Here is a 12,168-nt window from a genome sequence, read left to right on the forward strand (position 1 = left end):
GCTAGCAGCAGACGAGGTGGCCGAGTGGTTAAGGCGATGGACTGCTAATCCATTGTGCTCTGCACGCGTGGGTTCGAATCCCATCCTCGTCGCAGGACATGTTATTTACGTCTTCCATGTTTACATGGTTAAGACGATGGACTGCCAAGTCATTGTGCTCTGCATATGTCTGGTCAAATCCCATCCTTGTTGCAGTTAAGTTGACTTTCGTCTGACACCAATATCACAAATATAACAAATCTCTTTGGAACATTGAGATCAGTTTTTCCCACAGAAATTCTCTCGTTCCCATGGAGTGACTGTCATATGCACTGAGACGAAACTGAAGACTTGCAGTCTTTAGGTTTTGCACATTCGGTTGAACAAAACATCCGTTGCCATGTGGTTGAGGCAATCTTTGCCAGAATTCGTCTGTGGAGAATGCGGGTATTGATCCAGCTACCTCTCGCATGCTAAACGAGTGCTCTACCATTTGATTAAAAAATGCTCACTTTTGACGAACAGACAGCATAAACTGATCACAGGGCAATTTAGGTCACCCAAAAACAGGGCTAAATACATTCCTGGGATGGACAGTCTACAAAGGAAGCGCCCTTGCCACAACTCCTTGCTTGGCCGGCCAAATGTGGAAGTAAACCAACAGACAGTTGCAGTCCTCTGTTGAAATGGTAGGGTTTGTTAATCCAGCCAATTTCCCACAAATTACATACACAGAAGAGACTAAAGTCCTGTGGACTCATGGAGAATGCGGGAATCGATCCCGCTACTTCTCGCATGCTAAGCGAGCGCTCTACCATTTGAGCTAATTCCCCTGTACAAAGAACACTTGTGTAGGTCCCGCTAGATTGCCTCCTCCTCCTTACTTCCATGCTACGCTAATCCATTGTGTCTCTGGAAGCTGACCTGGGTCCGACTCTTACTGTAACACATAGCTAGCAGCAGACGAGGTGGCCGAGTGGTTAAGGCGATGGACTGCTAATCCATTGTGCTCTGCACGCGTGGGTTCGAATCCCATCCTCGTCGCAGGACATGTTATTTACGTCTTCCATGTTTACATGGTTAAGACGATGGACTGCCAAGTCATTGTGCTCTGCATATGTCTGGTCAAATCCCATCCTTGTTGCAGTTAAGTTGACTTTCGTCTGACACCAATATCACAAATATAACAAATCTCTTTGGAACATTGAGATCAGTTTTTCCCACAGAAATTCTCTCGTTCCCATGGAGTGACTGTCATATGCACTGAGACGAAACTGATGACTTGCAGTCTTTAGGTTTTGCACATTCGGTTGAACAAAACATCCGTTGCCATGTGGTTGAGGCAATCTTTGCCAGAATTCGTCTGTGGAGAATGCGGGTATTGATCCAGCTACCTCTCGCATGCTAAACGAGTGCTCTACCATTTGATTAAAAAATGCTCACTTTTGACGAACAGACAGCATAAACTGATCACAGGGCAATTTAGGTCACCCAAAAACAGGGCTAAATACATTCCTGGGATGGACAGTCTACAAAGGAAGCGCCCTTGCCACAACTCCTTGCTTGGCCGGCCAAATGTGGAAGTAAACCAACAGACAGTTGCAGTCCTCTGTTGAAATGGTAGTGTTTGTTAATCCAGCCAATTTCCCACAAATTACATACACAGAAGAGACTATAGTCCTGTGGACTCATGGAGAATGCGGGCATCGACCCCGCTACTTCTCGCATGCTAAGCGAGCGCTCTACCATTTGAGCTAATTCCCCTGTACAAAGAGCACTTGTGTAGGTCCCGCTAGATCGCCTCCTCCTCCTTACTTCAATGCTACGCTAATCCATTGTGTGTCTGGAAGCTGACCTGGGTCCGACTCTTACTGTAACACATAGCTAGCAGCAGACGATGTGGCCGAGTGGTTAAGGCGATGGACTGCTAATCCATTGTGCTCTGCACGCGTGGGTTCGAATCCCATCCTCGTCGCAGGACATGTTATTTACGTCTTCCATGTTTACATGGTTAAGACGATGGACTGCCAAGTCATTGTGCTCTGCATATGTCTGGTCAAATCCCATCCTTGTTGCAGTTAAGTTGACTTTCGTCTGACACCAATATCACAAATATAACAAATCTCTTTGGAACATTGAGATCAGTTTTTCCCACAGAAATTCTCTCGTTCCCATGGAGTGACTGTCATATGCACTGAGACGAAACTGATGACTTGCAGTCTTTAGGTTTTGCACATTTGGTTGAACAAAACATCCGTTGCCATGTGGTTGAGGCAATCTTTGCCAGAATTAGTCTGTGGAGAATGCGGGTATTGATCCAGCTACCTCTCGCATGCTAAACGAGTGCTCTACCATTTGATTAAAAAATGCTCACTTTTGACGAACAGACAGCATAAACTGATCACAGGGCAATTTAGGTCACCCAAAAACAGGGCTAAATACATTCCTGGGATGGACAGTCTACAAAGGAAGCGCCCTTGCCACAACTCCTTGCTTGGCCGGCCAAATGTGGAAGTAAACCAACAGACAGTTGCAGTCCTCTGTTGAAATGGTAGTGTTTGTTAATCCAGCCATTTTCCCACAAATTACATACACAGAAGAGACTAAAGTCCTGTGGACTCATGGAGAATGCGGGCATCGATCCCGCTACTTCTCGCATGCTAAGCGAGCGCTCTACCATTTGAGCTAATTCCCCTGTACAAAGATCACTTGTGTAGGTCCCGCTAGATCGCCTCCTCCTCCTTACTTCCATGCTACGCTAATCCATTGTGTCTCTGGAAGCTGACCTGGGTCCGACTCTTACTGTAACACATAGCTAGCAGCAGACGAGGTGGCCGAGTGGTTAAGGCGATGGACTGCTAATCCATTGTGCTCTGCACGCGTGGGTTCGAATCCCATCCTCGTCGCAGGACATGTTATTTACGTCTTCCATGTTTACATGGTTAAGACGATGGACTGCCAAGTCATTGTGCTCTGCATATGTCTGGTCAAATCCCATCCTTGTTGCAATTAAGTTGACTTTCGTCTGACACCAATATCACAAATATAACAAATCTCTTTGGAACATTGAGATCAGTTTTTCCCACAGAAATTCTCTCGTTCCCATGGAGTGACTGTCATATGCACTGAGACGAAACTGATGACTTGCAGTCTTTAGGTTTTGCACATTCGGTTGAACAAAACATCCGTTGCCATGTGGTTCAGGCAATCTTTGCCAGAATTAGTCTGTGGAGAATGCGGGTATTGATCCAGCTACCTCTCGCATGCTAAACGAGTGCTCTACCATTTGATTAAAAAATGCTCACTTTTGACGAACAGACAGCATAAACTGATCACAGGGCAATTTAGGTCACCCAAAAACAGGGCTAAATACATTCCTGGGATGGACAGTCTACAAAGGAAGCGCCCTTGCCACAACTCCTTGCTTGGCCGGCCAAATGTGGAAGTAAACCAACAGACAGTTGCAGTCCTCTGTTGAAATGGTAGTGTTTGTTAATCCAGCCATTTCCCCACAAATTACATACACAGAAGAGACTAAAGTACTGTGGACTCATGGAGAATGCAGGCATCGATCCCGCTACTTCTCGCATGCTAAGCGAGCGCTCTACCATTTGAGCTAATTCCCCTGTACAAAGAGCACTTGTGTAGGTCCCGCTAGATCGCCTCCTCCTCCTTACTTCCATGCTACGCTAATCCATTGTGTCTCTGGAAGCTGACCTGGGTCCGACTCTTACTGTAACACATAGCTAGCAGCAGACGAGGTGGCCGAGTGGTTAAGGCGATGGACTGCTAATCCATTGTGCTCTGCACGCGTGGGTTCGAATCCCATCCTCGTCGCAGGACATGTTATCATGGTTAAGACGATGGATTGCCAAGTCATTGTGCTCTGCATATGTCTGGTCAAATCCCATCCTTGTTGCAGTTAAGTTGACTTTTGTCTGACACCAATATCACAAATATAACAAATCTCTTTGGAACATTGAGATCAGTTTTTCCCAAAGAAATTCTCTCGTTGTCATATGTACTGAGACGAAACTGATGACTTGCAGTCTTTAGGTTTTGCACATTCGGTTGAACAAAACATCCGTTGCCATGTGGTTGAGGCAATCTTTGCCAGAATTAGTCTGTGGAGAATGCGGGTATTGATCCAGCTACCTCTCGCATGCTAAACGAGTGCTCTACCATTTGATTAAAAAATGCTCACTTTTGACGAACAGACAGCATAAACTGATCACAGGGCAATTTAGGTCACCCAAAAACAGGGCTAAATACATTCCTGGGATGGACAGTCTAAAAAGGAAGCGCCCTTGCCACAACTCCTTGCTTGGCCGGCCAAATGTGGAAGTAAACCAACAGACAGTTGCAGTCCTCTGTTGAAATGGTAGTGTTTGTTAATCCAGCCATTTTCCCACAAATTACATACACAGAAGAGACTAAAGTCCTGTGGACTCATGGAGAATGCGGCATCGATCCCGCTACTTCTCGCATGCTAAGCGAGCGCTCTACCATTTGAGCTAATTCCCCTGTACAAAGAGCACTTGTGTAGGTCCCGCTAGATCGCCTCCTCCTCCTTACTTCCATGCTGCGCTAATCCATTGTGTCTCTGGAAGATGACCTGGGTCCGACTCTTACTGTAACACATAGCTAGCAACAGACGAGGTGGCCGAGTGGTTAAGGCGATGGACTGCTAATCCATTGTGCTCTGCACGCGTGGGTTCGAATCCCATCCTCGTCGCAGGACATGTTATTTACGTCTTCCATGTTTACATGGTTAAGACGATGGACTGCCAAGTCATTGTGCTCTGCATATGTCTGGTCAAATCCCATCCTTGTTGCAGTTAAGTTGACTTTCGTCTGACACCAATATCACAAATATAACGAATCTCTTTGGAACATTGAGATCAGTTTTTCCCACAGAAATTCTCTCGTTCCCATGGAGTGACTGTCATATGCACTGAGACGAAACTGATGACTTGCAGTCTTTAGGTTTTGCACATTCGGTTGAACAAAACATCCGTTGCCATGTGGTTGAGGCAATCTTTGCCAGAATTAGTCTGTGGAGAATGCGGGTATTGATCCAGCTACCTCTCGCATGCTAAACGAGTGCTCTACCATTTGATTAAAAAATGCTCACTTTTGACGAACAGACAGCATAAACTGATCACAGGGCAATTTAGGTCACCCAAAAACAGGGCTAAATACATTCCTGGGATGGACAGTCTAAAAAGGAAGCGCCCTTGCCACAACTCCTTGCTTGGCCGGCCAAATGTGGAAGTAAACCAACAGACAGTTGCAGTCCTCTGTTGAAATGGTAGTGTTTGTTAATCCAGCCAATTTCCCACAAATTACATACACAGAAGAGACTAAAGTCCTGTGGACTCATGGAGAATGCGGGCATCGATCCCGCTACTTCTCGCATGCTAAGCGAGCGCTCTACCATTTGAGCTAATTCCCCTGTACAAAGAGCACTTGTGTAGGTCCCGCTAGATTGCCTCCTCCTCCTTACTTCCATGCTACGCTAATCCATTGTGTCTCTGGAAGCTGACCTGGGTCCGACTCTTACTGTAACACATAGCTAGCAGCAGACGAGGTGGCCGAGTGGTTAAGGCGATGGACTGCTAATCCATTGTGCTCTGCACGCGTGGGTTCGAATCCCATCCTCGTCGCAGGACATGTTATCATGGTTAAGACGATGGACTGCCAAGTCATTGTGCTCTGCATATGTCTGGTCAAATCCCATCCTTGTTGCAATTAAGTTGACTTTCGTCTGACACCAATATCACAAATATAACAAATCTCTTTGGAACATTGAGATCAGTTTTTCCCACAGAAATTCTCTCGTTCCCATGGAGTGACTGTCATATGCACTGAGACGAAACTGATGACTTGCAGTCTTTAGGTTTTGCACATTCGGTTGAACAAAACATCCGTTGCCATGTGGTTCAGGCAATCTTTGCCAGAATTAGTCTGTGGAGAATGCGGGTATTGATCCAGCTACCTCTCGCATGCTAAACGAGTGCTCTACCATTTGATTAAAAAATGCTCACTTTTGACGAACAGACAGCATAAACTGATCACAGGGCAATTTAGGTCACCCAAAAACAGGGCTAAATACATTCCTGGGATGGACAGTCTACAAAGGAAGCGCCCTTGCCACAACTCCTTGCTTGGCCGGCCAAATGTGGAAGTAAACCAACAGACAGTTGCAGTCCTCGGTTGAAATGGTAGTGTTTGTTAATCCAGCCATTTTCCCACAAATTACATACACAGAAGAGACTAAAGTCCTGTGGACTCATGGAGAATGCGGGCATCGATCCCGCTACTTCTCGCATGCTAAGCGAGCGCTCTACCATTTGAGCTAATTCCCCTGTACAAAGAGCACTTGTGTAGGTCCCGCTAGATCGCCTCCTCCTCCTTACTTCCATGCTGCGCTAATCCATTGTGTCTCTGGAAGCTGACCTGGGTCCGACTCTTACTGTAACACATAGCTAGCAGCAGACGAGGTGGCCGAGTGGTTAAGGCGATGGACTGCTAATCCATTGTGCTCTGCACGCGTGGGTTCGAATCCCATCCTCGTCGCAGGACATGTTATTTACGTCTTCCATGTTTACATGGTTAAGACGATGGACTGCCAAGTCATTGTGCTCTGCATATGTCTGGTCAAATCCCATCCTTGTTGCAGTTAAGTTGACTTTCGTCTGACACCAATATCACAAATATAACAAATCTCTTTGGAACATTGAGATCAGTTTTTCCCACAGAAATTCTCTCGTTCCCATGGAGTGACTGTCATATGCACTGAGACGAAACTGATGACTTGCAGTCTTTAGGTTTTGCACATTCGGTTGAACAAAACATCCGTTGCCATGTGGTTGAGGCAATCTTTGCCAGAATTAGTCTGTGGAGAATGCGGGTATTGATCCAGCTACCTCTCGCATGCTAAACGAGTGCTCTACCATTTGATTAAAAAATGCTCACTTTTGACGAACAGACAGCATAAACTGATCACAGGGCAATTTAGGTCACCCAAAAACAGGGCTAAATACATTCCTGGGATGGACAGTCTACAAAGGAAGCGCCCTTGCCACAACTCCTTGCTTGGCCGGCCAAATGTGGAAGTAAACCAACAGACAGTTGCAGTCCTCTGTTGAAATGGTAGTGTTTGTTAATCCAGCCATTTCCCCACAAATTACATACACAGAAGAGACTAAAGTACTGTGGACTCATGGAGAATGCAGGCATCGATCCCGCTACTTCTCGCATGCTAAGCGAGCGCTCTACCATTTGAGCTAATTCCCCTGTACAAAGAGCACTTGTGTAGGTCCCGCTAGATCGCCTCCTCCTCCTTACTTCCATGCTACGCTAATCCATTGTGTCTCTGGAAGCTGACCTGGGTCCGACTCTTACTGTAACACATAGCTAGCAGCAGACGAGGTGGCCGAGTGGTTAAGGCGATGGACTGCTAATCCATTGTGCTCTGCACGCGTGGGTTCGAATCCCATCCTCGTCGCAGGACATGTTATCATGGTTAAGACGATGGATTGCCAAGTCATTGTGCTCTGCATATGTCTGGTCAAATCCCATCCTTGTTGCAGTTAAGTTGACTTTTGTCTGACACCAATATCACAAATATAACAAATCTCTTTGGAACATTGAGATCAGTTTTTCCCAAAGAAATTCTCTCGTTGTCATATGTACTGAGACGAAACTGATGACTTGCAGTCTTTAGGTTTTGCACATTCGGTTGAACAAAACATCCGTTGCCATGTGGTTGAGGCAATCTTTGCCAGAATTAGTCTGTGGAGAATGCGGGTATTGATCCAGCTACCTCTCGCATGCTAAACGAGTGCTCTACCATTTGATTAAAAAATGCTCACTTTTGACGAACAGACAGCATAAACTGATCACAGGGCAATTTAGGTCGCCCAAAAACAGGGCTAAATACATTCCTGGGATGGACAGTCTAAAAAGGAAGCGCCCTTGCCACAACTCCTTGCTTGGCCAGCCAAATGTGGAAGTAAACCAACAGACAGTTGCAGTCCTCTGTTGAAATGGTAGTGTTTGTTAATCCAGCCAATTTCCCACAAATTACATACACAGAAGAGACTAAAGTCCTGTGGACTCATGGAGAATGCGGGCATCGACCCCGCTACTTCTCGCATGCTAAGCGAGCGCTCTACCATTTGAGCTAATTCCCCTGTACAAAGAGCACTTGTGTAGGTCCCGCTAGATTGCCTCCTCCTCCTTACTTCCATGCTACGCTAATCCATTGTGTCTCTGGAAGCTGACCTGGGTCCGACTCTTACTGTAACACATAGCTAGCAACAGACGAGGTGGCCGAGTGGTTAAGGCGATGGACTGCTAATCCATTGTGCTCTGCACGCTTGGGTTCGAATCCCATCCTCGTCGCAGGACATGTTATTTACGTCTTCCATGTTTACATGGTTAAGACGATGGACTGCCAAGTCATTGTGCTCTGCATATGTCTGGTCAAATCCCATCCTTGTTGCAGTTAAGTTGACTTTCGTCTGACACCAATATCACAAATATAACAAATCTCTTTGGAACATTGAGATCAGTTTTTCCCACAGAAATTCTCTCGTTCCCATGGAGTGACTGTCATATGCACTGAGACGAAACTGATGACTTGCAGTCTTTAGGTTTTGCACATTCGGTTGAACAAAACATCCGTTGCCATGTGGTTGAGGCAATCTTTGCCAGAATTAGTCTGTGGAGAATGCGGGTATTGATCCAGCTACCTCTCGCATGCTAAACGAGTGCTCTACCATTTGATTAAAAAATGCTCACTTTTGACGAACAGACAGCATAAACTGATCACAGGGCAATTTAGGTCACCCAAAAACAGGGCTAAATACATTCCTGGGATGGACAGTCTAAAAAGGAAGCGCCCTTGCCACAACTCCTTGCTTGGCCGGCCAAATGTGGAAGTAAACCAACAGACAGTTGCAGTCCTCTGTTGAAATGGTAGTGTTTGTTAATCCAGCCAATTTCCCACAAATTACATACACAGAAGAGACTAAAGTCCTGTGGACTCATGGAGAATGCTGGCATCGATCCCGCTACTTCTCGCATGCTAAGCGAGCGCTCTACCATTTGAGCTAATTCCCCTGTACAAAGAGCACTTGTGTAGGTCCCGCTAGATTGCCTCCTCCTCCTTACTTCCATGCTACGCTAATCCATTGTGTCTCTGGAAGCTGACCTGAGTCCGACTCTTACTGTAACACATAGCTAGCAGCAGACGAGGTGGCCGAGTGGTTAAGGCGATGGACTGCTAATCCATTGTGCTCTGCACGCGTGGGTTCGAATCCCATCCTCGTCGCAGGACATGTTATTTACGTCTTCCATGTTTACATGGTTAAGACGATGGACTGCCAAGTCATTGTGCTCTGCATATGTCTGGTCAAATCCCATCCTTGTTGCAGTTAAGTTGACTTTCGTCTGACACCAATATCACAAATATAACAAATCTCTTTGGAACATTGAGATCAGTTTTTCCCACAGAAATTCTCTCGTTCCCATGGAGTGACTGTCATATGCACTGAGACGAAACTGAAGACTTGCAGTCTTTAGGTTTTGCACATTCGGTTGAACAAAACATCCGTTGCCATGTGGTTGAGGCAATCTTTGCCAGAATTCGTCTGTGGAGAATGCGGGTATTGATCCAGCTACCTCTCGCATGCTAAACGAGTGCTCTACCATTTGATTAAAAAATGCTCACTTTTGACGAACAGACAGCATAAACTGATCACAGGGCAATTTAGGTCACCCAAAAACAGGGCTAAATACATTCCTGGGATGGACAGTCTACAAAGGAAGCGCCCTTGCCACAACTCCTTGCTTGGCCGGCCAAATGTGGAAGTAAACCAACAGACAGTTGCAGTCCTCTGTTGAAATGGTAGGGTTTGTTAATCCAGCCAATTTCCCACAAATTACATACACAGAAGAGACTAAAGTCCTGTGGACTCATGGAGAATGCGGGCATCGATCCCGCTACTTCTCGCATGCTAAGCGAGCGCTCTACCATTTGAGCTAATTCCCCTGTACAAAGAACACTTGTGTAGGTCCCGCTAGATTGCCTCCTCCTCCTTACTTCCATGCTACGCTAATCCATTGTGTCTCTGGAAGCTGACCTGGGTCCGACTCTTACTGTAACACATAGCTAGCAGCAGACGAGGTGGCCGAGTGGTTAAGGCGATGGACTGCTAATCCATTGTGCTCTGCACGCGTGGGTTCGAATCCCATCCTCGTCGCAGGACATGTTATTTACGTCTTCCATGTTTACATGGTTAAGACGATGGACTGCCAAGTCATTGTGCTCTGCATATGTCTGGTGAAATCCCATCATTGTTGCAGTTAAGTTGACTTTCGTCTGACACCAATATCACAAATATAACAAATCTCTTTGGAACATTGAGATCAGTTTTTCCCACAGAAATTCTCTCGTTCCCATGGAGTGACTGTCATATGCACTGAGACGAAACTGATGACTTGCAGTCTTTAGGTTTTGCACATTCGGTTGAACAAAACATCCGTTGCCATGTGGTTGAGGCAATCTTTGCCAGAATTAGTCTGTGGAGAATGCGGGTATTGATCCAGCTACCTCTCGCATGCTAAACGAGTGCTCTACCATTTGATTAAAAAATGCTCACTTTTGACGAACAGACAGCATAAACTGATCACAGGGCAATTTAGGTCACCCAAAAACAGGGCTAAATACATTCCTGGGATGGACAGTCTACAAAGGAAGCGCCCTTGCCACAACTCCTTGCTTGGCCGGCCAAATGTGGAAGTAAACCAACAGACAGTTGCAGTCCTCGGTTGAAATGGTAGTGTTTGTTAATCCAGCCATTTTCCCACAAATTACATACACAGAAGAGACTAAAGTCCTGTGGACTCATGGAGAATGCGGGCATCGATCCCGCTACTTCTCGCATGCTAAGCGAGCGCTCTACCATTTGAGCTAATTCCCCTGTACAAATAGCACTTGTGTAGGTCCCGCTAGATTGCCTCCTCCTCCTTACTTCCATGCTACGCTAATCCATTGTGTCTCTGGAAGCTGACCTGGGTCCGACTCTTACTGTAACACATAGCTAGCAACAGACGAGGTGGCCGAGTGGTTAAGGCGATGGACTGCTAATCCATTGTGCTCTGCACGCGTGGGTTCGAATCCCATCCTCGTCGCAGGACATGTTATTTACGTCTTCCATGTTTACATGGTTAAGACGATGGACTGCCAAGTCATTGTGCTCTGCATATGTCTGGTCAAATCCCATCCTTGTTGCAGTTAAGTTGACTTTCGTCTGACACCAATATCACAAATATAACAAATCTCTTTGGAACATTGAGATCAGTTTTTCCCACAGAAATTCTCTCGTTGCCATAGAGTGACTGTCATATGCACTGAGACGAAACTGATGACTTGCAGTCTTTAGGTTTTGCACATTCGGTTGAACAAAACATCCGTTGCCATGTGGTTGAGGCAATCTTTGCCAGAATTAGTCTGTGGAGAATGCGGGTATTGATCCAGCTACCTCTCGCATGCTAAACGAGTGCTCTACCATTTGATTAAAAAATGCTCACTTTTGACGAACAGACAGCATAAACTGATCACAGGGCAATTTAGGTCACCCAAAAACAGGGCTAAATACATTCCTGGGATGGACAGTCTAAAAAGGAAGCGCCCTTGCCACAACTCCTTGCTTGGCCGGCCAAATGTGGAAGTAAACCAACAGACAGTTGCAGTCCTCTGTTGAAATGGTAGTGTTTGTTAATCCAGCCATTTTCCCACAAATTACATACACAGAAGAGACTAAAGTCCTGTGGACTCATGGAGAATGCGGCATCGATCCCGCTACTTCTCGCATGCTAAGCGAGCGCTCTACCATTTGAGCTAATTCCCCTGTACAAAGAGCACTTGTGTAGGTCCCGCTAGATCGCCTCCTCCTCCTTACTTCCATGCTGCGCTAATCCATTGTGTCTCTGGAAGATGACCTGGGTCCGACTCTTACTGTAACACATAGCTAGCAACAGACGAGGTGGCCGAGTGGTTAAGGCGATGGACTGCTAATCCATTGTGCTCTGCACGCGTGGGTTCGAATCCCATCCTCGTCGCAGGACATGTTATTTACGTCTTCCATGTTTACATGGTTAAGACGATGGACTGCCAAG

The 12,168-nt window shown here is 46.2% G+C and overlaps 1 non-coding gene across 1 annotated transcript; it reads right to left on the reverse strand.

Annotated features, from left to right (window-relative positions):
• Positions 1-739: 739 nt before the first annotated feature.
• On the reverse strand, positions 740-812 carry trnaa-agc (transfer RNA alanine (anticodon AGC)). Its single transcript has one exon. It is a non-coding gene; the product is annotated as a tRNA-Ala (tRNA).
• Between the last annotated feature and the right edge of the window lie 11,356 nt (positions 813-12,168).

Source organism: Sebastes fasciatus, chromosome 4 (genome assembly GCF_043250625.1).
Source record: "Sebastes fasciatus isolate fSebFas1 chromosome 4, fSebFas1.pri, whole genome shotgun sequence".
Classification (NCBI taxonomy): domain Eukaryota; kingdom Metazoa; phylum Chordata; class Actinopteri; order Perciformes; family Sebastidae; genus Sebastes; species Sebastes fasciatus.